The following is a 25,694-nucleotide window of genomic DNA, read 5'->3' on the forward strand; positions in this document are numbered from 1 at the left end:
GTACTAAAGGGAGGTGGAGTGGCACTCCCAAGATTATTTAATCACTGCTTCGTTGGCATAGTGGCTGCGACAGCAGATATCCTAGGCAAGGTCGCTGCCTGCCCAATATTTGAAGAAAATAAGTTATCAGGCTCCCGATCCCAACAGCTTTTTATCTTGAGAACCTTTATGGGGATTGTTGGCTCTTTGTCACATGCCCTACCGCCTGCATTTCAGGCCCTATTATTAGGTTCTGGGCAGTGTGGCTTAAGGAGGTACTGTTGGGAAGGCAATGTCAGAACACTCAGAGGGGGACTTGGAGCTGCAGAGGACACTACTACTTCTTACTTGCCTTTCTTAGATCTGCCATTTTTTTCCCCTATGTAATTCCCATGGAATCGATTTTTTTTTTTAGAAACTGTGAGCCAAGTTCTTTTTCAGTTTTTTTTTATTGTCTCGCTAGTTAGTAGATCCACCTAAGAACATAGTGGAGTGAACATTGAAAAATATGTGCAGGAGGAATAAATATTATTTTTAGAAAATTATAATTTGACATTAAACATTTTGGAAAACAGGAAAAGAAAACAGCACGAATATTTGTTCCTCACAGCTACTCTTAAAATTTTGAAGCCCAGGTAAGCCTGAACTTTTGTTCCTAAGAATCTCTTCTCTTTTATCTCATTGCAAATGTGTTGTATTTGTTCATAGTATTCAGTTTTGTATTCTGTGTTTCCCCTCCCTGCTTCTAGGAGGTGGTGTAGCATAGTGACTTAGACCCAAGCTTTGGTTTCAGACAAATGAGGTCGAGCTTAAATTCTGAGCCTCATTTTACACACCTATATGATGAGGATAATACCTACTTCTTAGTCTCTGTGAGGTTTAAATAAAATATTTGTAAAGTGCTTTTTAGAGTGTCTAGCACAGACTAGGGACTCAATGAACAGTGCCTTGTTATTAATAGACCATAAACTTTCCTCCTTTGCCACATAGTCCTGGTGACCGTATTTAATAACTGCATAATAGCTTTGTAAGTTGTATACATTATTATTTGCATAACCATTCAGCTAATTCTGGGTTCTTAGGTACCCCTAAGTTTGGACTGGAATAAAAAATTATGTATCACGTACTTTAGTAAATTCAGCAGATTTTTAAAGTTTCACTTTATGCAAGGACTTTGGCTTAGCATCGAGAACACAGAGTTCAGAGTAGCCTTGAGGGGTTCATAGTCTGAAGGGTGGATGTGTACAGACAACTGTGGTCTATGAAACACTGTCACTGTCCAAGTTATTGAGAAAGCACAGAGGAGGAGACAAAATGTCAGACTCTGGAGAGCTCAGAGAAGTCAGGAAAGGGTTGTAGGAGATGAGTTAAGTGAATTATGTGGGTAAGGGCAGGTTATTAAGGGCTCTTTTTGCCATCATACATTTTGAGACTTTTATTCTCAGTGCAATGAGAAAGCCAATTTTAAAAAGAGAATTGGCATTATCTGCTTGGTTTTATAGCCTGTAGGGTGCAAGGTGGAGGCAGGGAGTCTAATAAGGAAGTTAAGGAATCCAGGTGAGAAATGGTGTGGCCTAGACCTAGTGGGAGTGGCGGAGGCTTGAGAAGTGGCCAGGTTTGAAGAAATAATCCATGGCAGATTGGATGTAAAGTGTCAGGAGTCCAGGATGGGGTCCCAGGTGTTTAGCCTGAGTGATGGGAAGGATGCAAAAACAAGGAAGGATGCTGGAGGACCAGGTCTGAAGAGAAAATCAAGAGTTGGGTTTTGGAATATTATATTTGAGGTGCTTATTAAACATCTAGGAAGAGGATATTTGACAGGTGGTCAGATGTAGGAGCCTGGAATTCATGGGGAGAGAGGTTTGTCCTGGGGTCATGCATTTGGGAGATATTAGTATATTTGTCATATATATAACATGTTTTTAAAACTAGGTACAGTTAGTTATTTCACCTATTATTACTATTACACTCCTCTCATATAATTTTTTTTTTTGTTTTATCATGTATTTTTTCCAAATAAACTTTGGAGTCACTTTGCTAAATTTATTTTTTAAAGTATGTTGGAAATTTTACTAGATGGCTGTTTGGTAAATTTGGAAGGCTGGACAATCTATAAAATGCATCTTTTCATCCTTCAACACATCATGTCTCTCTGTTAAGTTTTCCTTTGTTTCTCCTAGTAAGAGTTCATTCTTTTTTCCCTAAATAGTTCACACTTATTCTTGATAATATTATTCTCAGGTGTTCTATACTTTTTGTTGCCATTGTTATTAGTAAATCCAATCTTGTTGATATTCTGATAGTTTTTGCTCTTATAAAGAAATTATATTAATAAATTTGGTTACTTCACTAAACTTCTGGAATTATAAATAATATCCTACATGATTCATTTGATTTTTTCCCCCTTTTTTGGTAGGAATAGAATCATATCATCTGTGAGGATTTTTATTTTTTTCCTTCCAGTATATATGTCCCATTTCTGGTTCATGTCAAGAAAAGAACTCTGAAATTTAGGATAGGGGGTGACTATAGAGTAAGGTGGCAATTAATATCTAAAAGTCTAGTCATAGTATACAGTTTTTGTTTTGCTTTCTTTTAAAGCTAACCTTATTATTTATTTTCCTTGCCCTTTAAAAAATTTATTTTTGATGGACATTTTGAGTGCCTATAGTTTATATATTTTAGATTTGTGGATTACCTCTAATAGTTGATTTTCATGTAGTATATTTGGTTTTCAGCCATTTTGATCTTCCAAGGACTTATTCTCTGATTCCTGCATGAGCACCAGAGGGTGGAGGAGTTATTTGCCTGCTGAATTAACATTCAACCTTCATGGATGTTGAAACAAATTAAACCCAGTAGATAATATAAAATCAAGAGATTTCAAGCCTATAATTGGATAAGACTTTAGATGAAAATTTATATGCAGTACCCCATCCTGCCCCCCAATTCAATAAACACAGTAAAAAATGAATTTAAGTTTTTTCGTAGAAATTATTAATTTATAAAACAATTGATTTTGAAAACTTGATTTTATTTTCAAAGTAAGATATTTTTGCAAAGTCTAATATTATATGTTTTAAAAAATCCTTATACATATTGAAGCATTTTTCAGTTCTAATGTAGATTGCAAAAGCTTAGTTTTCTACAGTGCTTTGAGTTTTCAAGTTAACTTTCAAGTTTTGTTTTTTGTTTGTCAAGTTAAGCCTCCAGTAACCTTTCTCCCCGAATGAGCAGAGGATGTGATCTGAAACGTCTGAGACTCTGTACCACCCAGCGTAAATTTGCTGGAAAGCTTTTAGTTGGGCTGCGTTGCCTTGTTGAAATAGCCAAACACCTGCTAGGCAAGCCCTGCGCATGTGAGTGGCTATATATGTTCCTTCCTTTAGGATTTGCAAAGCTGGAGCACAAAGACGGCGATTGTTACCCAATAAGCAGTAGTCACACACTTCTACCAATCGCCTTAGGAGGGCTGGTTACCATGGAATCCACCATCTGTTCACTCCCCGCCGGAATGTGATTATCCTTGCTGGGCTGGGAACTGGGGAAAGAGGGGAGCCTGTGCTGCGTGAGATTATCTGCAATGGACTGGGTTAATGGGAGGCTAGAATTGGCTCGCCGGAGGAACAAATGAAGGGAGTTTTGCTTCAACCATTTGTGACTTCTAGCCAAGAGGAATAAATCCAGCTTTTAATAAGGTAGGTTAACTCCGGTAACGTGGATCCAGTTTGTAGTACGTTTGTGTGGGGTATTATCTCCATGTGGTCCAGGGAAAGAGAGCTCTAAGCTCTTCTGGAAGAAACCTCTTGCATCTTACACTTCTCTTGTATTGATTTTATACCGCTCAATAATGCCTGTACAATTACATGTTGATGTTGGAAGATGAAAAAATTATTTAATGTTTTACAATTTTCTCTGCCTGTGAAATTGTTTTATGATCCCTGAAAGTGGCAAGACAGCCGTTTTTAATGGTTTCTCGGGATGAATGACACTGGGATTCTTTCTGAAATACGCCCATAGCCACAACGTGTTCGATGCCTGTTCTGATTATTTGAGAAATGTCTCGGGTCAGGGACGTTTGTAGGTTACGATTTAATTAGTGGTTATTCTAGCCCGCGTGACAGACCTGCCATTACTAGTTCATGTTTTGAAATGCGATGTTTATGCAGTTTTATTTTGCAATGCTTTGGCACAAGTTTCGAGGGCCTGTACATGTGGAAACAATGTGGCAGTGCTCTAACGGCAGGCGGGCAGGCACAGAGGGAAAAGGCAGCGGCAAAACTAGGAAGATCAGCTTCTGTTTCAAGGGCTTCCTTTGTTTTGCTTTTTCAACAGCCCCTGAAAATGTGTGTTGCATATTGTGAGCAGTAGAAGGAGATTTGGGTTCTAACAAACGGGTGACTGACATTTTTCTGTGTGGCTAAGAGGTTGGTAGCTCAAACAAGGGACTTCTATATCCTTTGTAAAGCAGCATTGTATACCCTTCCCCAAAACTGTGCCCTAAAATATAAAAGTGAAAAAACAAAAAGAGTGCTGTCTATACTCTGGATACTTCTTTTGTGTAAGTTTTTCTGTCATTTAAGCCCTAGTGCCAGTACTCTGTGAGTCTAACTGGGTCTGCCATTTTTATTTGATATAGGGAAGGGTTGCAAAGAAAGGTTTTGCTTATGCAGTTTTAGTCCTAATTGTGCTGTTCTCTGTCATCTTGGACATTCATGTCAGTGGGTCAGCGGCTGCCCAGAGAGCTAGAAAAGGTTATTGCTAATAGTCCCTCCTTGTTTCATTTTCTTTTTTTAATGATAGTATAAAATTAGATGACCTCGTATTGGTCAAGGACTCGTGTTCTCACTTCAAGAACAGGTTTGTTAAGCCTGACTGTTAGTTGTAGATTCTTCTTATTAATTCTAGTTGACTTTAAAATTGTTACCCTCTTTTGTCCTTACTGGTCTTTATATAGTATTATTATTATAAGTTTTTTAAAATATGCAAAATTAGATTAAGTATATACTAGCTCTAAGAAGCATCTTTTAAAAATAAGAGTAGGCATGTATCTGCCCGCAAATGTCCTTAGCATCATCTGTAAAAATTTGCAAGCTAATCTGGTATTATTGGGATAATATTTTCACCCATAAAAATCAGTCATTCACAAGCAATATAAGGTTTGGGAAGAAATGAGATAAATTAAAAGCATCGTATATATTTTGGGTGTTCATGTTGCTTTGATTACCGTGTTCATCTGAGAAATCTGAAAAAGCCTGCAAGTGAATGGGTGTGAAGTGTGTGGCGTCCTTGTGCCTAGGATGTGGTTACTTAGGCAATTGAGGTGGGCTAGATAAATCTGTACACTTCTCAAGTTCTCTAGTGTTCGTGAGTTTGCTTACTGAGTTAAAGTCCTAAGATTGTGTTTTTAAAGTGGATGTTTGTTAGACTTTATTAAGATTGTATTTTTAAGTGGGTATTTGTTAGACTATATTCCAGCATTTTATGGGTATTGGCAGGAGCTTAGTCACTTGTAGGCATATTTATTAATACGTTCCTTGACCAAGTTTCCAGAGTAGTAACAAAACCACAAGTTTTTCAAAATGCGTTTTAGAAAGCTTTGTTCCATCAACCACTGACAAACTTAGTGGTTCTTGAGGGTGGCCCTTTACAGAAATTGGTGAGCAGGAGTGATAGCAGAGACAGCCCCTGGAGCACCTGCACTCCTAACCAGGTATCTGAGGGACAGGAGTGCATGGTCATGCTCATGGACTGCACTTGAAGGGAGACGTCGGCTTCCATTTCCCACAGTATCAGTGGCGAGACCCACCAGCATGTGCACAGCTTCTTGTAAGGAATTAGAACTACTGAATTCTCAGGTCAACTGCAAAGCATTGCTTTCTGATTCTCACCATCCTTACATGTGGGGGTCAAGAGAAGTGCTAGATTTCTATGATTCAGGAGTGTTCTTCCAACTTTTCCAGCTCTTTGATGGCTTGATGCTTTTCAATCCTTCGATACAACTTAAGGGTTTACCAAATACGACTAAAGTTATTCAGAGTTACTTCATGTAAAAGTATTATATGGATGGCAAATAGGAAACTGTCTGCTGCTTGCTTTGACACATTATGCTGGAATGCTGCCTGGGCTAACTTACATTCAGACAAGTAGACTACAGGGCTTATAAATAGTGCTTAAATTCTTACGTTTTTCTTCCTATGTTTTATTGGCATGTTTTGCCTAACTCCTAAATTGAGTCCTTTGGTCTCTTTGCTTTTGAGATACAGATATATAATCTATATTTTAAAACTATTTTTGGCCCTTGCGGTCCATTGGGTCCTCCAGCTGTCTGAGATGGTGGAATAGTAGGGATGTCAGGTGGCGAACCTGAGGATGCTGTCATTGCTAATGCTGCTATGTTCACATGTCCTTGGGGTTGAATCTGTTTGCATTTTTCACGAATTTTAAAAATAGATGCACTGTAAATTACCATCCTTTGCCTTCTCCCACAATTCTGAATTGCCATGGGTACCAGAAATGCTTAGAATGAGTTAATTACTGTGTTAGATATAGAACTACAGGATGGGAAGCCTGTAAAGCATTCACGTGAATGATGTAAACTCACAAAAGCTATGGCTCAAAGCTGGTTGCATCTGGTGGGATTTTTTCTATATGTGTGCCAGTCAATTTGAGTATCGGCAGCTGTTTTTTCTGAGTTGCTGTCCTCTTCTGTTTTTATCACTGCTTCTGTGCTTCTGTTAAAAAAAAAAAAATACGGCAAACTTTTCATAAATTGGCAGTGAATGGAGCCATGTAGACTGTGGTAGATCCTTGGAACAGCTTTGTGTATTGGTACTTCCCCTTTTCTCCTTCAGTTGCCATCACTTTAACCCCAGGAATAGCTTAATGGAGTTACAACAAGGGTGTCTCACATACCCTATTAGAAAAGTTCTCGATTTTACAAATAACTGCCACTCTGTGGGCTCATTGTTCTTTTGTAACAAATGTGTTGAATTACTGACTTCCCCTGTCAGTTCCTTCCTTCCTTTCCTTCCTCCTTGTCTGCCTAAATCCTGTGTTCTTTTTTAACTTTTACCAATTTCCTGGTCCTGAACTCAGATTAATGCAAGGATGAGACAAAGCATGTTCCCACAGGACAGACAGGACTCAATCTATTGGGTTTATTAAAAGATTCCTATTATACATAACATACATAAGATGTTTGTTTCCACATAATTTAAAGGTCCCAATCTAAATAGGATCAACTAGTTTTTAACTCCCACATTTTCAAGAAGAATCTGATGCCCATAAAGATTAAGCAAGGTCACAAAACCTTGAGGTGCAGAAACAGCCAGTGTTGAGTATTGCACGTTGAATGCAAAGACGCGGGGCAAGGTCAACTGACTTTCTACATTGTTGCCTTTATGAGGAGCAGAACCCCGGGTGTCACCCTAAAATCCCACAGATGCAATTTTCCATATGCCTAGAGGGAACACAGCTTTGAAAGATGATTTCCTTAATAATCAAAGTCATAAGAAACAGATTGTTATAAATGCCTAACTTTGTGAAAAAAACGCAACTGCCAAGCTGACTAGATACTTGTGTTTTTTAGCTAACATGCCCTCTCCCTAATAGCTGTATCTATACAAAAAGTAAAATGGTCAGAATGTTGCCCGGTGATTGTGGAGCCTGGAGCAGGTGGGGGGGGGGGGACAGCCTGAGGGATGACTGTGGTCCAGTCTAGGGCACACCTGTCACCTGGACAGCACACAACACTCGTGTTGTGGGTTAGAACACCTCTTCTGTGGACATTGCTGCAAGTATACAACCTGCACCTCCTTATTCATTCTCCCTTTCCTCTGCTCTCCACACCAATGCACAGGCTCCTCCCTGCCCAGGTCCTCCCTACCCCATATTGGGACATTTTCTCTTTGGCTGTGTTACTGTCATTGGTGTTAACCTTCCATTGATTCATCAGATATTTATTGGACATTTTCTCCATGCTGCTACTGTTGCAGGTGTGGAGGACATGACACTGAACACAATGGGAAGGTTTCTTAGTGAAATTTACACAATAGTGATAGGTGACATAATGAGATAGGTGAACAAGGTAATTTCAAATATTGCTGAGTATGTGAAGACAAGATGATACATTAAGGAGAGATTTGAGGGCAGCAAACTTTAGGTTGCTAATTAGGAAATGCTTTTTGCGGGGGAGGTTTCATATAAGCTGAGATACCAATGCCTAGGAGCCAGCAGCGTATGATCCGAGACGGTAGAGGGAGGTACGTTGTCATCCCCAATTTATGGAGGGGGAAATTGAGGAAAGCCAATCATCAGGATCATATTTAAATCAGGTTAAATTAATACTACAAAGCCATACTTTGTGTGATCTTTAATTTTCTTTCAGGACTTAATCCTGAGTATGTGTACTTTCTCAAAATCAGAGTTTAATGGGTGAGCATGGGAAAGCATTTCAGGACAGTGGTTAAGAGCAGCAGTTTTAAAGTCAAGCAGACCTGGGTTTAGCCCCATCTCAAATACTGGCTATCTCAGTATCTCTAGACCAGTCACTTAACCTTTCTAAACCTCAGTTTCCCCATTTGTTAGAACTCATGGGATTGTCATGAGCATAAAAGGAAGTTCTGTTCAACAATTCAGTTAGTGCTAAAGATGGTGGTGATGGTCGTGATGTTCTCTAAGAGGCATCAGTAATAATCCCCCGAATGTTAAAATATTTGCTACTGTTGGCAGTGAAAGCCTGGTAGGACTGTTAGCTCTCAAATGCATTTATTCAACAAACCCTTTTTTTTTTTTTTTTTTTTTTTTTGAGACAGAGTCTCACTCTGTTGCCCAGGCTAGAGTGAGTGCCGTGGCTTCAGCCTAGCTCACAGCAACCTCAAACTCCTGAGCTCAAGCGATCCTCCTGTCTCAGCCTCCCAAGTAGCTGGGACTACAGGCATGCACCACCATGCCCGGCTAATTTTTTCTATATATATTTTTAGCTGTCCATATAATTTCTTTCTATTTTTAGTAGAGATGGGGTCTCGCTCTTGCTCAGGCTGGTCTCGAACTCCTGAGCTCAAACGATCCGCCCACCTCGGCCTCCCAGAGTGCTAGGATTACAGGCGTGAGCCACCTCGCCCGGCCAACAAACCCTTTTTGAGCGTCCACTCTGCCCATGCTAGATTCTGGGTGAAGAGCAGGACTAGGACATGCTCTGCGCTCACACCGTGCTCAGCTGACAGTCTGTTAATTAATTGCATTCAGTGTGATTGGTGACAGAGCAGAGGAGAGGGGGGTCTTTGGCTGTGCAGGGGAAGTGACTGGGAATTCTGGTCTGAGCAGACAAGCAGGGAGGCACGATGGGCCAGGAGGTGCGAATAGCTGAGTGCAGACTTGGGTGAAGGCAAGGTGGGATGTAGGAATGGAGATGCTGGTACAGAAGAAGCTTTTACTGTATCTCGTGAAGAATGAGGAACCTTTGAAGACTTTTAAACATTTGGAGAATAGACCTTCAGTTTTATAGTCTGAAAAGATTACTGGCAGTTTAAATGATGGAAACACTGGATGGATAATATCCAAGGCAGCAGGAATTCTTCATCATCATCATCATCTTCCTCCTCTTCTTCATTCATTCACATTTCATTCATTCCTTTTTCTTCTATCACCACCACCGCAATAGTTAAGTCATCTTATTCTTGATATTTAGATTCTAAATTTAGGAATAATAAATAATAATCTAAATTTAGGAATAATAAATAAATAATCTAAAATCCCAGCACCTAAAGCAACACTTGCATAAAGTCAAAGTTCTTGAAAAAAATCCCTTAGGAAGGCGTAGCTTTGGAGATCATCCCTCTCTCATTAAGTCTAACACTGTGTGTGGTGTTTTTCCTAATGTTAGAAGAGATTGCTGCTGCTTTGGTTGGGCCTGAGACAAAATTATTACTTTGCTGGCATTTAGGGGTCATGCTGAATGAATGAAAGGCCTAGAATTAAGCTCAGTGTGGTGAGAGCTTACATTTGGAGTGTCACAAGTGAACCAGGAGGGATTTCAAGAGCGGCAGGTTCATGATTTCTATCTTATTCTTACTACAGGACATATGAGCACTGGGTCCAGTTGCCTGAGCAACTTAAAATGTTGCACCTGTGTTTGTGCACGCACGCTCACCCACAGCTGTTTTCTGTATCTGCAAAGCATATATGGTTCAATTTGAGCACGTGTAAATGCACTTATCATGCAACTAGAATTACAGTATGTGTCAACTTTAACGTTTTCTATATGTCAGACACTGCAAAGTATATTCGTCATCCTATTTGATCTTTAACAAATATTTGAGATAAGAGGGATTTATCCCCATTGAACAAATAAAAATGTTGCTAGAAGATACAATACATACTCTTTCCAAGTTCACCAACTATTAAATGATCAACTAGGATTAAGCCCTGTTCTGGCTTCACTCCTATGGTCTTAGCTGTTAAGCTCAATTTTCTTCAGTTAGGAAGCCACTGCATTAACCCAGGCAAAATGGTAATGATTATAGGAAACTTAACCATTGCAGTAGCAGAAGGGGTGTGTAAAAGTAAGATCCCAAAGAGACGAAAAGACTGTGCTTAAGAAGCCCTCAGGTGGTTAGTAATTGTCAAAGAACAAAAAACTCTTATGAGTTCAACTTGGAGGAAACACAAATGACTAATACATGAAAAAAAGCTTTATAGAACTAGTGATCAAAGAAATACACAATATATTCTTGTTTATGATATCAGTAAAAATTTTCTGAATGCTTGTATTCGGGATTGGCACCCTTTCATCCTTCAGATGACAGTGTAAACTGATAGAACTTTTTGGAAAACAATTTGGTAGATATGTTTTATTTTAATTAGAGAATATGTTGCTGTGAAGAACAGAATGCCACCGTAACTTGAAAGTGTTTTCTCGTATAGAAACAACATAAAGGTATCTCATGGAACCCAGGGGCCGTAAGTTCATCCAGGCCTCACAAGAGGCTGGAACCAGGACATTCCCTGTCCCTCTGGCTCATCCTGGCTGCTCTGTCTGTGTGCCTCACGTGCTTCACACTGGCCTGTTAGGCATCCTTCCTTGAATGGCACAAAACATGGCCACCCCTAATCTCAGATCACACCGCTTCCCAGTCCCAGTGCCCAGCAGAAGCACACCTGTTCCAACCACTGATACTTTGGGGAGAGAGACTGATGGGCTAAGCCTTGGTCAGTAATGACCCTTGGTTATCAGCTATGGCCACGGAACATGGGTTACTTGACCTGTAACAAGCAAATAGAACACACTGCTACCTGTATCAGTACCTTTAAAAATGCTCATGTTCTTTGATCCCGTAATTCCAATTTTAGAAACCTACCACTGGTAAGATACTGAGTGATCCAGTGAGTGATTTTTCGCATCACATCAGGTGTTTTAGTGGGAATGGAGAGATGTGGGAAACTACTAACATGTTCAACAGTAGGGAAACAGCTAAATGAATTATGATACGTTCATGGGATTGTATGTTATACAGCTATTAAAAACATGTTTTCATAAAATGTAGGAAAATGCTCAATGAAATGTTCAATGTGTATACATGTATATGCTGTGTTGATACATTTTATATAGTACAAAAAAAATTCTAGAGGGAATTACGAGAGGGATGACACTAGTTATTTCTACATGTTAGGATCACTTTTGTTCTTTACAATTTTCTGTAGATTTTAAATGATTAACAATGACCTTACAGGAATTCTTTGATAAGGGTTATGTAGTGAGTACTTAAGGATGAATTTCCTAATAATTAGTCTGCTTTACATGTGGAATGTTTTGTTCGAGAGCTATTTTTCTATCACTGGTAGTATTCAAATAGAAATTAGACAAATACCTGTAAGATATATTGTAGAGAAGATTGATCTATCAGGTATGTGGAACTCAATGACTTCTAAAGTCTTTTTTTTCAATTTTAGTGTAATGTAAAACAGAATTTACTCTGGAAAGATTTATTTCTTTAAATGCTTAATTAAATGTTAGAGGAAGATACTGTAATACAAGCCAAGTACCTTTTGTGAAAGAGATGTGAAATTATGTAGGAGTCATCAGAGTTTGTGGGATTAAGGAGGAGGCAATGGATTTGAGTCAGCTCTTGAAGGTGGTGATAGGCAGGTATTTGATTACGTGAAGGAAGTTCTCTTAAGGCCTAGGAAATGATTGTTGCTAAGGCAGAGTTAGGATTTGGTCCATTCTAGATAGTAACCACATAGGCTGCCAAATAGCAGAGGCCATTTCCTTGGTTGTCCCCTAGTGAGATGAGCATGAAGTGGTACAGAACTTAGATTGAACAAGAGACCAAAGAGGAGCCACTATGGTAAATCTGCTTGTTTGTGGGCTTAATAATATTCTGGGAAGAAAACTTTAAGGTTAGTCAGCCATGATTTTTATGTTTTGGTGGTAATGTTAATGGCAGTAATAGATTTACAGCTGTAGTATAAAATCAAGCTTCTTGTTTAACTCTCAGACATTAAAATTCTTTGAAACTACCCAGAACTATGAAGAAACCAAGGATCTTTGGTCTTATTGGTATATATATATGTGGTGGGGTGAGGGGGAGGTGTCATCTTTTTGCCAAAAGTAAAGCAACACTGAAAGTCTATTCTTTATGTTCATTAGAAAAAGACGTAACTCCATAAAGAGTAAGCTGGTTTGGGAATTGAAACTTAGTTTAGCATTTGAAGTAAAGCGGATTGTTCTCCCTTTTAAAAAATGACGTAGGTGTACAATTACTACTGTAAAAATGATCTGTATAATATAGCTGTTCTTTAAATTGTCTTTCTATTTTCTGATCATTGTGTACCTTGAGTCTGTTCCGTGATGATTCATAACTTCTAAACTAATGCTGATGAGTGTATCCTAAACTGACAGTTGGGGCCAATTTGAGTGCTCCAAGAAGGGGAGTGCTCATGACCCTGAGCTCACTTAGCCTCAGCCTTCGGGTGTCTTTTAGTGCTACAACTCTTGGGATTCCTTTGTCCAGATTAGCACCACCCCCTTCCCCCAGTCCCCTATTAGGGTTTGTCAGTAACACCTTTTCACAGAAAATTGTCAGGGCAGTAGTTTCTTCTGTCAGAAGGACCAGGTAAGCTAGCAGCCAGCTAATCCAATAGCTTGACTACCTGAAATACACAATTGCTTTGAAAAAGGCTGATCCAGGGTCCAGCTCTTTCCCTCCCAGGGAGCATATACATTTTAACAGTTGGAAAAAATTGAGTTATTTTGACCAGATGTAAGTGCAAAGCCTGAGTCTTCAACCGGCCAGAGCTGTTTTTCTTGGTTGTTCAGAGGTATAATACGTTTCCAGAAAGGCTATTTTATCATTTGTGAACCTTGGCAGAAAGGGGGAAGGGCATGATATTTGCATAAAATTTCTAGTGGAGAACAGATCAAATGGAATCTCCTCACTTCAAAGTTAGATGGAATCATTTCCTTGTCCAGGACATTTAATAAATGTTTAAGTGTTTTCTCTATGCCCAAACCTGTGCTACAGCAGTAAAGATACAGTCTTGCTCTCAATAAGCTCACTTTAGTAATTACAATATATGATGCAAGGTCATAGGACTGACTATACAAAGGTGTATGCGAAGTGCTGTGATTGCGCAGAGAGGAGGGACTTGTGCCCAAGACCAGAGAAGCAGAAAGATGTCACCTTGGAGATATCTCTACACTGGATTTTAAGTAGCAGGAGAGATCTGCCAGGTGATGAAGGGCATATCATATCAAGGGAACAGCATACATAAAAGCTTGAAAACCATAAAAGGCTACTACTTGTTTGCAATACAAGAAAGTTAGTGTAACTAGAGTATTGGGATTAGGTGTAGAAGTGGAATGGTTAGAATTTGTGAGATAAATGACACCAAATTATGTTAGTCTAAGCCATGCCTTGGCGTTGGGACGTGACCCAGTCAGCAGTAGAGAGAACTCTTAAGATATTTAAGCTGGCAAGCACCATGGTTCTTTTCACATTTTGAAAAGGCGACTGATAGCACTGTGGAGGAAGGGCTAGGTGCAAGGTGCTGGAGTCTTGGCATTCTGATAGGGAACAGATGGTACAGGAGAGAGATGATGAGTCCTCTGAGTTAAGACACTGGCACAAGGATGTAGGAAGGGAAAAGGAACTGAGAAATTTATGGGAGTCAAATTGCCAGGATTTAGTGATTAATTGGATGTGTGGATGGGTTGAAGGAGTGGGAAGTGTCAAGAGCAGCTCTGTGGTTTCCAGCTTGGCTGGCTAAATGATGCGTCACTAGCCGATAGGAGGATGCCATGGGGAAGCAGAGTGGGATCCTATGTTTGAGTTAGGAACTGTATTGAAGTTTTCATCACCTGTCTGTAGTTTAGATTTATATAGAAAATTTGCGGGATTTTTTTTACAGTTTTGAAAATAAATCCACATAAATCCATCATATTCATAATGTGATACACAGTATTAGCTTCTCTTTTCGAAAACGGAAAATGTGACAATAAAAGAAAAATAATGAGAGATTTTAAAACTCCTAGTTTTTCTTCATGCATCACACTTTAAATTCTAGCACTCTGTACCATTTAAAATTGTTGCAGATCAAGAGGTGACTATACCCTTGCTATGGGATGAAAGCAGAAAATAAAGGAGGGTTCTTCTCAGTTCACAGTATAGCTTGGAAAAACTGATGTGTGTGTGTGTGTGTGTGTGTGTGTGTGTGGTCATGCTATCCAAACAGTAAATTAGTTTGTGAGTGATACATATTTCAGTTATAAAATACTGAAGCAGTATTAATGTTGGGGCAAGAAAAGGCTATGTTGGTGGGGTTTTTTATTGAAGGAAAATATTGCAATATTAATTAGGTTCCTCAACTACAACTTTTCTGGTAAAGCTTTTTCCCTAGCTGCATTACTCTTCTCTGAGCTTATGAAACACTCTGTGATTTTTAATCTATCATCAATATATTTGCTGGCAATTGGCTGTTACCTTGTCTCTCTCCCCACCTAGATTGAGTACCTGAGGCCAGGAACTATTTTACTCACCCTATATCCCCAGCTTTTGGGTCAGCTCAGAACCCACGCTAACACTTGAGGTTGTTAAACTGAACTAACGTTAAAGAAAAATTTCAAGGTAAAGGAGTTTGTTCAAATTGCCAGTGAGAATTGCAAGTTACCGTTTAAACAATTGGACAGTAAGAAGAGGCAGCACACCATGGGATTAGAACAGCAACTGCCACCTCGCTTCAGCTTCAGTGTAAATGCTTTAAGCAAGGGCCCTTTCCAGCAAGGAGAACTACAGCTCCTTCTCAGATTTCTGATGGTTCTTGGGTCCATTCTTGTCCAGTTTCCCTCATTAGACTGGGTACTAGAGGTCATGGATTTTTATCTTGATCATCTTTGTGCTTCCAGGTGCCTGCACAAAGCCCAGCAAATAGAAGGTGCTAGGTTAGGTAAAGCACCTAATCATAGCAATGAGGAAAAGAATGAGTCTTACCCAGCCTTCTTACAGTGTTAGAGAATCACTAAGGAATTTGAAAGGTAAAAGGTATCATTGACAGTGGGTCTGAATTACAGGCAGCAATAATCTTTTAAAATGAAACTAAAATCTTTTTTAATACATATTTGTTCTGGTTTGAAAATCTGCTTTTCTGCCTGTCCTTCCTGTTCCTTTCAGCCTATCTATACTGACATTCCACATTGTATTAATACACTGGGTGCCACGTCAAACAACTTCATTTCCTTGTTTACTCCTGAATTAGTTATTAACTGCCTACCTCATTTTAACAGACGTGATAAAAGAAATGACAGACAGAACCTGTATTTTTGCACAGGTATATGTAAGTGCCTGTGTCTTGAGAATATAAAAATCATCAGGGATGCATAAGGAGCAAAATAGCATAGAGGAAGACAGGATAAATTGAAAACTGGTTTTGAATGAAATAGCCCTCTTAAAGGGGCAGACGGCTTTTAATAACTGAGATAATCATACTGAAGAAGTCTAAACCAGTCTTTAGTAATTGAGTTTTAATAAATAATGGGCTGTTAGTCCCAAATTAGCACACGATATAATGACTAAGATTGTCAAAAGCAAAACCATTCTTAGAAACCAGGAGAAAAATAATAGCAGTAAACAGGGGGAGAAAAATCAGCCCTTTGAAAATTACAGGATGGAATTAGGCAGCAAACTGGAACTAATTTCCCTATTTAAGTTGTGGTTAGTTATCAGCATTTCCTGTTTGCACTGAGTATTATCCATGGTCTTCTAGACATCATCCCAGTTAATAGGCATAATGGCGAAACTGACAGAGGATATACACACATGCTTACATCAGTGCATATGCTGAACTGCAAAATGTACAAATTATAAAGTGATATTTTAGGACAAACTCTTCTATTTAAAACAGAACAAAGTTTATTTTAATATAATAAAAGTTTCTCATTTTAAACCCCCATGTAGTTATTAGGTGATCTATATGTAAAGGATAAAAGCAAAAATTACTTTATAGTAAGATGCCTATGACCTATTAAAGTACCAGAAGTTTAATTCATTATTTAAATGAGGAAAGGAGAGGGAAACTTAGTACTTTGATTTAAGATGGTGATTTTATCTAAGGAATACATATTTGTGACATAATCCTGGGAATATTACTGCATAACACTATAGTAGATCTGGAAATGACCATTATTTATATTGGGCAGTTTCAGCACTGGTGTATTTTTAAGTGTGTGCCCCAAAAAGTTCCTATTGCTTAATAAAGCTTCTGTATTTAAACACATTCAACTCAGCAAATATTTGTGTGCCTTCTTTGTGCTTTAAACTGACCTTGTCTTTGTGAGGGTTAGGGGAGTATAGTTTTAAAGAAAACTTTGTTAAACTGCTAGGTTGATTCTGATTTTTCTCTGTTCTAAATGGCATCACATTCATCTTTGTGTGTATGGTTCTTTGCTTAGGATAGTTTGCTAAAAGTGGCACAGGTAGGTGACATACGGTTTTCTGGCATTCAATACTGTTACCATATTGCCTCCTCAATTGCCAGTTTAATTTTGTTTTTTTTTTAATAGATAGGGTTTCACTCTGTTGCCCAGGCTGGAGTGCAGTGGTGCAATCATAGCTCCCTGCAGCCTTGAACTCCTGGACTGAATCGATCCTCCTGCCTCAGCCTCCCAAAGTGCTGGGATTACAGGCGTGAGCCATGGCCCAGCCAATTGCTGCTTCAGTTTACCTGCCACTGCGGGTACTTGAGATGACAGTGTTTTTAGCATTGGATTTTATAGTTTAAAGTCATTTATTCTAATCCAAGGCTAAAAAATATTTTATCTTTATTATGGTGATTAACTTTTGTTTCACATATCTTCTTACCAAATTATTCAGTTACTTTTAGATTAGAATTTAATGGCATTTTTAACTTCATGAAATTTTCTTTTATTTTCAGTATCATACTTGATATCCTAGAATCAAACTATAGGGTAAGGTCGTCTCCCTATCAGCTAGACTGAGACAGAATACCATTAAAGTTTTGGAACAATTCAACTTGAAATCATTTTAGAGAATTTTTTTGGTCAAATTACTTTAATATTTTTGTATGGAACATTTGCTGTTCTGCTGACTTTTCTACAGTCATCCTAGTTTTTATATAGGTGCTGTAGTGTATTTATGTCAGCTTTTTGGCTTATCTAAATTTCAGGACCAACTTGAAGATTGAAGAGTTATTAGATGAAATGTACAAGATGCCTGTGAAAACCTATTTAGGAATATAAATACTACTTCTAGGAGTTGCCTTCTCCAGAGCAATAGTCTGTGTAGTGTTGTGTGCCCCACGGGGTGCACAAGACAAACCACTAGAGTACAGGAAGCAAATAATAGAACTTGGAACATTTGCCACAGGAGTTTACAAAAAAATAATAATAATAAAAATAAAATCTATCTTAGCATTCCTAGTATTTTTGCACTTATCCTGGCACCATTACTCCATATATGTGTCAGATACATCCAGTATAACTGATACAGGGAGGAATTCTGAGGGGACAGTAGAGTAACGCAAGCTCACTTGTCTCCTTTCTGGCCATGGCATTTTAGACACGGCTGGGTAAGTGGCCCAAGATTACTTTACTTTAGATAGTGGGATTCTGGCAATATTTGGTAATAAGTGACAGCAAACATTGGAAGCTATCTAATGGCACAGTGTCAGACTACTGCATCTTTTTCTTTTACAAAAAGACAAATCTTCCCCATGTGCTAACCTTTCATGTGAAGACGAGTGTCTGTCAGTAGATACTTCGCAGGTTCTTGCCTAGCAGATATGTGTAAAAAAAAGATACACAATTTGTCCCTTTGAGGTAAAGTTGACATTTGCATGAGTGAAAAGTCTTCTGCCGTTAGAAACAGTGGAAAAGTGCAATGCAGATAGAGCATTTTTGAAATGAATGTTTGGAAGTGTTTCTGTTACTGTGTAACTTCATCACCAAAACCGATATGTCTTTTATTTTTAATAAAATTTTTTTTAAAACTCATTTCTGCTCACACACTCAAACCTAAACACAGATCTTTTTAACCTTGTTTAAAAAAATTAGAAATTGTTTTAGCAGGTTTTAGACTTAATGTTTTCAAAAATAATGTAACCTCTTCTAAGGTATCAGGGCAGATATCTTGTGCAGCCAATGATGTACTTCTTCCATTTAGAACAATGAATCTTTCTCACGGCAGTCTTTGAAATCAGTTATGGAAGTAAACTGACATAGACTTAGCTCTTTCAAATTGCTATATCATTAAATACTTTACCAAGATTTTAAAGAAACAAGCTGGCTGAGCACATTACTCATGTCTATAATCCCAGCACTTTGGAAGGCTGAGGTGGGAGAATTGCTTGAGGCCAGGAGTTCCAGACCAGCCTGGGCAACATAGCGAGACCTATCTCTACTAAAAAGTAAAAAAAAAAAAAAAAAAGTTGGGTGTGGTGGCCTGTGCCTGTAGTCCTAGCTACCTGTGAGGCTGAGGCAGGAGGATCGCTTGAGCATAGGAGTTTGAGGCTGTATCATAAGCTATGGTTGTGTCCAGCCTGGGCAAGAGTGAGATCCTGTCTCTTAAAAAAAAAAAAAATTCAGTCACATTGTTTTCTCAAAAATGGTATTTGACCTTTACCTCATCATATTTTAAATTTTATGTTTGTGTTTTACAGTATGCATATTAGTACAGTAGTACTTGTATTAATATTTAGCTCATGTATACATTCATGCATGCATAGATACATATTAGGGGTCCATGCCCAGATTTTCTTCTGAGAGGGATGTGCCATAAAAAAAGATTAGAGATAACTGTTCTAGAAAGCCTTCCTGACCCTCCTCTGTTATATCTACAGCAGCGACAGGGCCCCAGCCAAACCTATCAATCACCATTTTACTTGTCTGCTCGTTGGCTCCTTGAAAAGGGACCATTTAATGTGATCGTACGTACACAGTGTCTGACACAATATGCTTGGGGCCCATCATAATGAACAGGACAGATGTGGTTCTTATTCTCCAGAAGCTTTGTATACATTAGGGAAGACAAATACTAAAAAAGAACATTGAAAAAATATTTATTTAGTTACACGTATAAATAAATATGGAAAAGGCACAGGGGATAATGAAACCTCGTCATATGTAGAGACCTTAAATTCTCAGGAACTGAGAAGGGTGGATGGTGTGGGTGAAGGAAAATGAGATGCCGAGAAGGTGATGGCAGGATGTTACGAGAAGTTCCCAAGTGTCTAGCAGCGTGTCACGTATACTACATTGAATCCCATGTAGGGGCTCAATAATTCTTCGTAAAGTAAGGAATACAACAGTTTTATAAGGGATTTCAAATATTTTTGAACATTAAAATGAGAAAAAAAATCATTTTTGAGTTTGCCAAAGGTAACTCTAATTCCTACTGCTTTAAACTCGAGTCTTTATCCATTTGTGTCACTTGCCTAGATGGTAAATACATTTGCCTTTGCTCTCCTGTGTAAAGGATAAAGATAAGCCATGCTCCATAAACAGTAGCTGTTTCATAATACCAGATTACTTATCTTAAGTTCCACTAGTGATGAAAGTACAAACTAAAATGTTGTATCTTAAAGACTGTATAGATATTTTGTAATCCTTAGCATAATACTGAAAGTATGTTTCTGTTTCAGCATTATTGCTGAAGCTGAGACTATATAGATTGCCGGGATAATAATTAGAATATTTCAAGCAGGTATATTTATACTTTAGTATCTATTCATCAGTTAAGGCCCCTATACTGGAAGTGAGTTGTTTTTTAAAATTGGTTCCCTTTTAATCTTTGGCCATATTTCCTACAATAACTTAGAAAAAGTTATCTGAAAGCTTTTTGAAATCTGGGTCTACTAATATTCTGCCTTTCCTTGGAATTTTCTTTATTATTGTGATGTTCTTCTGAGATTGCACTGAAAAGGAACTGCATGTGTAAGATTATCATTATCTGTGGGGAAAAGAGGGAGAAATAAGTAGAGTGGATGAATTGCAAAGACAGCAAAGTGGTGGTTATAAGTTCTGAATTTGGCCTCTAAGAATATCTGGGCCAACACAAAAGGCCTAAGTTGCTGCTGTTCCCCAGTGAGCTGTGTATTAAGGTCTTGGGGGAAAGGAAGACAATAACTAGAAGAAATTTGGATCAGGCATCTGTTCAAAAAAATAGAGAAATGAAAGCCTTCCCTTTTCTCTCCCGAGTTAGTAGCAAGTAACTGGCTGTACTTTATCCTTTGTCTGACCTGGCAAGGGCAGAACCTATGTTTTATTTTCTTAAAGCCTCAGAGGAGCCTTTTCTGGAAGCCGCGTGGTTATTTCAAAGTTGGAAAAAATAATTGTTAGGTTCCTGTGGAAATTTATGAAAAGAAAACATTTTTCTTGACTTCCTTCTCAAAACCCGGTTGATTGATAGCAGGAACAGGGGTTGGGAACATATTTTGAAGCAAAGCGGCTGGAGATGCTGGTGGAAAGGTAAGAGGTGGGGGGCGCAGAGCCTGCAGGGGATTCCATTTGGTTCTGAGTGCTGTCAGCAGCAACTGAGGCTGTCAGCTGGGCACTGGGCACTTCTGTAAGCTGCAAATCTGCTATAGATTCCATTGCTACATGGCCTGCAATAATATCCTTTCCCTCCTTTTGCTGTCTAGTGAAATCCTACTTACCCTTCAAGATAAAGTTTAAACGTCCCTCCTTCATTGAAGGAGGCAGTTGTCCAGACATTTAGGAATGAGAGCACAAAGCTGGAGTACTAGAAACAGATGTTTTGGAATCTTCTGCAGAGTGGAGTAACTGCAGCTCCCTCATGAGTCAGTTGTCCAGGGTAGGTGGTGAAGAAAGAGAATGCAAAGGAATATTAAAAGCAGTGGAGTGTGATGGAGAGTTGATTAATTATGAACAAACAAGATGGGGAACAGCAAGTAGAAGCTGGCTGAGGTTGAGGAGCCTAAATTTACGGTGGAAAATATTCTAGTTGCAATAATTTTTTTTTTTTTTTTTTTTTTTTGAGACAGAGTCTCACTCTGTTGCCCAGGCTAGAGTGCCGTGGCATCAGCCTAGCTCACAGCAACCTCAAACTCCTGGGTTCAAGTGATCCTTCTGCCTCAGCCTCCCAAGTATCTGGGACTACAGGCATGCACCACCATGCCCGGATAATTTTTCTATATATATTTTTAGCTGTCCATATAATTTCTTTCTATTTTTAGTAGAGACGGGGGTCTCACTCTTGCTCAGGCTGGTCTCGAACTCCTGAGCTCAAACAATCCACCCACCTCGGCCTCCCAGAGTGCTAGGATCACAGGCGTGAGCCACCGTGCCCAGCCTGCAATAATTTTTTTATTGTAAAATACATGACATAAAATTTACCACTTTAACCATTTTCAAGTGTATGGTTCTGTGGCATTAAGTGCATTCATATTGGTACAGCCATTACCATCACCATCCATCTCTAGAACTTTTTCATCTTCTACAACTGAAACTCTGTACTCATAACCCCACTACTTCATCTATTTGTTTTTGTTTTGTTTTTTGAGACAGAATCTCACTCTGTTGCCTAGACTGGTGTGCAGTGGCATCATCATAGCTCACTGCAACCTTGAAACAAACGAACTGGGCACAAGTGATCCTCCTGCCTCAGCCTCCTGAATAGCTGGGACTATAGACACACACCACCACACCCAGCTAATTTTTTTTAGTCTTTGTAGAGACAGGGCTCTCGCAATGTTGCCCAGACTGCTCTTGAGCTCCTGGCCTCAAGTGATCCTCCTGCCTTGGGCTCTCAAAGTGCTGGGATTATAGGCATGAGCCACCATGCCCGGCTGTGCAGTAGTAGTTTTTTGCTAGCCATACATGGCAGCCTAAGAACTAGAATCCTGTATAGGTGGACATCATCATGGATAGGTATGGATGAAAGCATTTGTAAAGAGTGACACTCTGTTAGAGCTGGGTGAAGCAAGAGGGACAGGGATGGAGCAGAGAAGAGAAATAAACATTTCTAACTACTGTATTTATTTTATTTTTTAAATATGAGACAGGGGTCCTGCTCTTGCTCAGGCTGGTCTCTAACTCCTGAGCTGAAGCAATCTTCCCGCTTTGGCCTCCTAGAGTGCTAGGATTATAGGCGCGAGCCACCATGCCTGACCAACTATTATACTTCATTAGTGAATGTGATTTACATATGAGAAATACACAGCTCTTCTTCCAGTTTGAATCATCACTTGGCATTGATTAAGTGGAATCCAAAGAAGTTTTCTGTAAAAATACTAATCACCCTTGCTTTTCCCTTTGATTTTGCCACATAAGGCCATGTGTCCATGAACAACATTTTTTGTTATGCTTTAAAACTTTACATAACTGGAATCATACTCTATTTTGTGACTTTTTCATTCCACTTTTTTTTATGAGATTGGACCACATGGATGTTTAGCTGTAGTTCATTTGTTTTACTCATATATGGTATTACATCACATAAATCTACAACATATTTACTCATCCATTCTTTGTCATCTGAAAACAAGAGATTTTTAAAATAATCTAGTATAAAGGTAAAGGGAAGAGAGATTATATATTGGTATCATCTCTTGGGAGGTAAAGTTTTTAGTAAGTTATCAAAATTTATAATTCCTATACCATTGAGCTATCAAGCCCACATCTAGTCATCCACAGAAATACTTGTACAAGTGTAGGGAAATGTTTATCAGAATGATCTTATTTTAAAAATAATAAACTATAAAGAGTAAAGTATGTTTATTAGTTAATTTACTTAAATTATGACATAGTCAAACTATGGAACATTATGCAGTAGTTAAGTAGTGTCAAGCTGCTCTATGCATACACGTGGAAGGTATCTAGCTGGGAGCCTGTACCATGAGCTCTGACAAGCAGCGGTGAGGTGGAGGTGGTGGGCCCCTTTGCAGTCTCGCCGCCACACGGCCAGGGGCATCACACATATCCCAGAGGCTGGCCAGACCTCGTGTATAACAGAAGTTAATCCTTAACATGGTATCTTCTTGGAAGACATCATCTGTTCCATGACTATCTTATTGTAATTTTTTTCTTATTACCATTTTAATGTAGTTAGTGGACTGTGATAGAGGAAAAATGCTGAAAGAGAGGAACTATTACCAACTTAGAGACTGTTTAGATTTGTTTTTAGCACTGGCAATTTCTTTCCTCAGTATTTCATAGTTCTCTTTGTAGAGATCTTTCACCTCCTTGGTTAAATATATTCCTAGGTATTTTAGTTTCTTTGTGGCTGTTATAAGTGGTACTGGGTTCTTGATTTGATTCTCAGGTTGACTGTTACTGGAGTTTGGGGTCTACTGATTTGTGTATGTTGTTTTGTAACCTGAGACTTTGCTGAATTTATTTATCAATTCTAGGAGTCTCTTGGTGGGATTTTCCAGATAGAAGGTCATGTTATCAGTAAAAAGTGATAGCTTGACCTCCACTTTCCCAATTTGGATACCTTTCATTTCTTTCTCTTGTCTGATTGCTCTGGCTAGGATTTCCACGCTTATGCTGAATAGAAGTGGTGACAGTGGGTATCCTTGTCTTGTTCCAGTTCTTAGTGGAGCTGCTTTCAACTTTTATGTTCATGGATCGGTAGAATCAATATTGTTAAAACATCGATGCTTCCCAAAGTGATTTACAAATTCAGTACAATCTCCATCAAAATACCAATGTCATATTTCACATATCTAGAAAAAATAATTCTGTGCTTCATTTGGAACCAGAAAAGAGCCCGAATAGCCAAAGCAATCTTAAGCAAAAGGAACAAATCTGGAGGCATCACATTACCGTACTTCAAACTACACTACAAGGCTACAGTAACCAAAACAGCATGGTATTGGCACAAAAATAGAGATGTAGACTAATAGAACAGAACAGAAAACCCCAACATAAAACCATCCACATACATCCAATTGATCTTTGAGAAAGCAGACAATAATATACACTGTGGAAAAGAATCCGTACTCAATAAATGGTGCTGGGAAAATTGGATAGCCACATGTAGAAAAATGAAACAATCCATATCTCTCATCACTCACAAAAATTAATTCAAGATGGATAAAAGACTTAAATGTAAGGCACGAAACCATAAGAATTCTAGAAGAAAACGTTGAAAAAACTCTTCTAGATATTTACCTAGGCAAAGAGTTTATGATGAAGACCGCATTGGCAATCACAACAAAAATTAAATGGGACTTGATTAAATTAAAAGGCTTCTGCACAGAGAACTCAAGCAAATCAGCAAGAAAAAAATCAAACAACCCCATTAAAAAGTGGACAAAAGATATGAACAGAAACTTTTCAAAAGAGGAAAGACTATTGGCCAATAAACATCTGAAAAAATACCCAAGGTCTCTAATCATCAGAGAAATGCAAATCAAAACCACAATGAGATATCACCTAACTGCAGTGAGAATGGCTTTTATCAAAAAGTCCCAAAACAACAGATGCTGGCATAGATGTGGAGAGAAAGGAATACTTATTTGTTGGTGGGACTGCAAACTAGTACAACCTCTATGGAAAGTAGTGTGGAGATACCTCAAAGAGCTGAAAGTATAACTACCATTTAATCCAGCGATCCCACTACTGGGTATTTACCTAAAGGAAAAGAAGTCATATTATCGAAAAGACACCTGCACTCGTATTTATTGGAGCACAATTCACAATTGCAAAGATGTGGAAATCAACCCAAGTACCCATCAATTCATGGGTGAATTAACAAAATGTGATATATATATATATATATATGCGCCTACCATGGATTACTACTCAGCCATGAAGAAAGATGTCTTAATGCCTTTTGCAGCAATATGAATGGAACTCAAGACCATTATCCTAAGTTAAGTATCTAAAGAATGGATAAACAAACACCACATGTACTCACTATTAAATTGGAACTAACCACTGAGCACACATGTGCATTGAGGGAAGTATAACTCAGTGGAAATCAGGGGGTAGAAGGGAGGAGATGGGCAAAACCTACCTAATAGGTACAATGAACACTATCTGGGTGATGGGCGCACTTAAAACTCTGACTCAAGCATTACAAAAGCGATCCTTATAACCAAAAACATTTGTACCCCTCTAATACTTGGAAATAAAAAAAGAAAAAGAAGTTCTGTTAAACTATCTGGAACCTAATTAGGGCCCAGTGTATTGTAGCCAGTGTTCGTGCCATTGTGATTCTGAATGCCTCTAATAA

The 25,694-nt window shown here is 38.6% G+C and overlaps 1 protein-coding gene across 3 annotated transcripts in view; it reads left to right on the forward strand.

Annotated features, from left to right (window-relative positions):
* Positions 1-25,694, forward strand: part of FGD4 (FYVE, RhoGEF and PH domain containing 4) — a 207,052-nt gene that overhangs the window by 88,583 nt on the left and 92,775 nt on the right. The window contains exon 1 of one of the 3 annotated variants that reach the window (XM_069490066.1): positions 3,439-3,677. The exons of the other annotated variants lie outside the window; for them this stretch is intronic. The gene's annotated coding sequence lies outside the window, so the exon portion shown is untranslated. Of the gene's footprint in view, positions 1-3,438; positions 3,678-25,694 lie in introns of those variants that run through there. 3 annotated transcript variants of the gene reach the window in all.

Source organism: Eulemur rufifrons, chromosome 16, assembly GCF_041146395.1.
Source record: "Eulemur rufifrons isolate Redbay chromosome 16, OSU_ERuf_1, whole genome shotgun sequence".
In the NCBI taxonomy this organism is placed as follows: domain Eukaryota; kingdom Metazoa; phylum Chordata; class Mammalia; order Primates; family Lemuridae; genus Eulemur; species Eulemur rufifrons.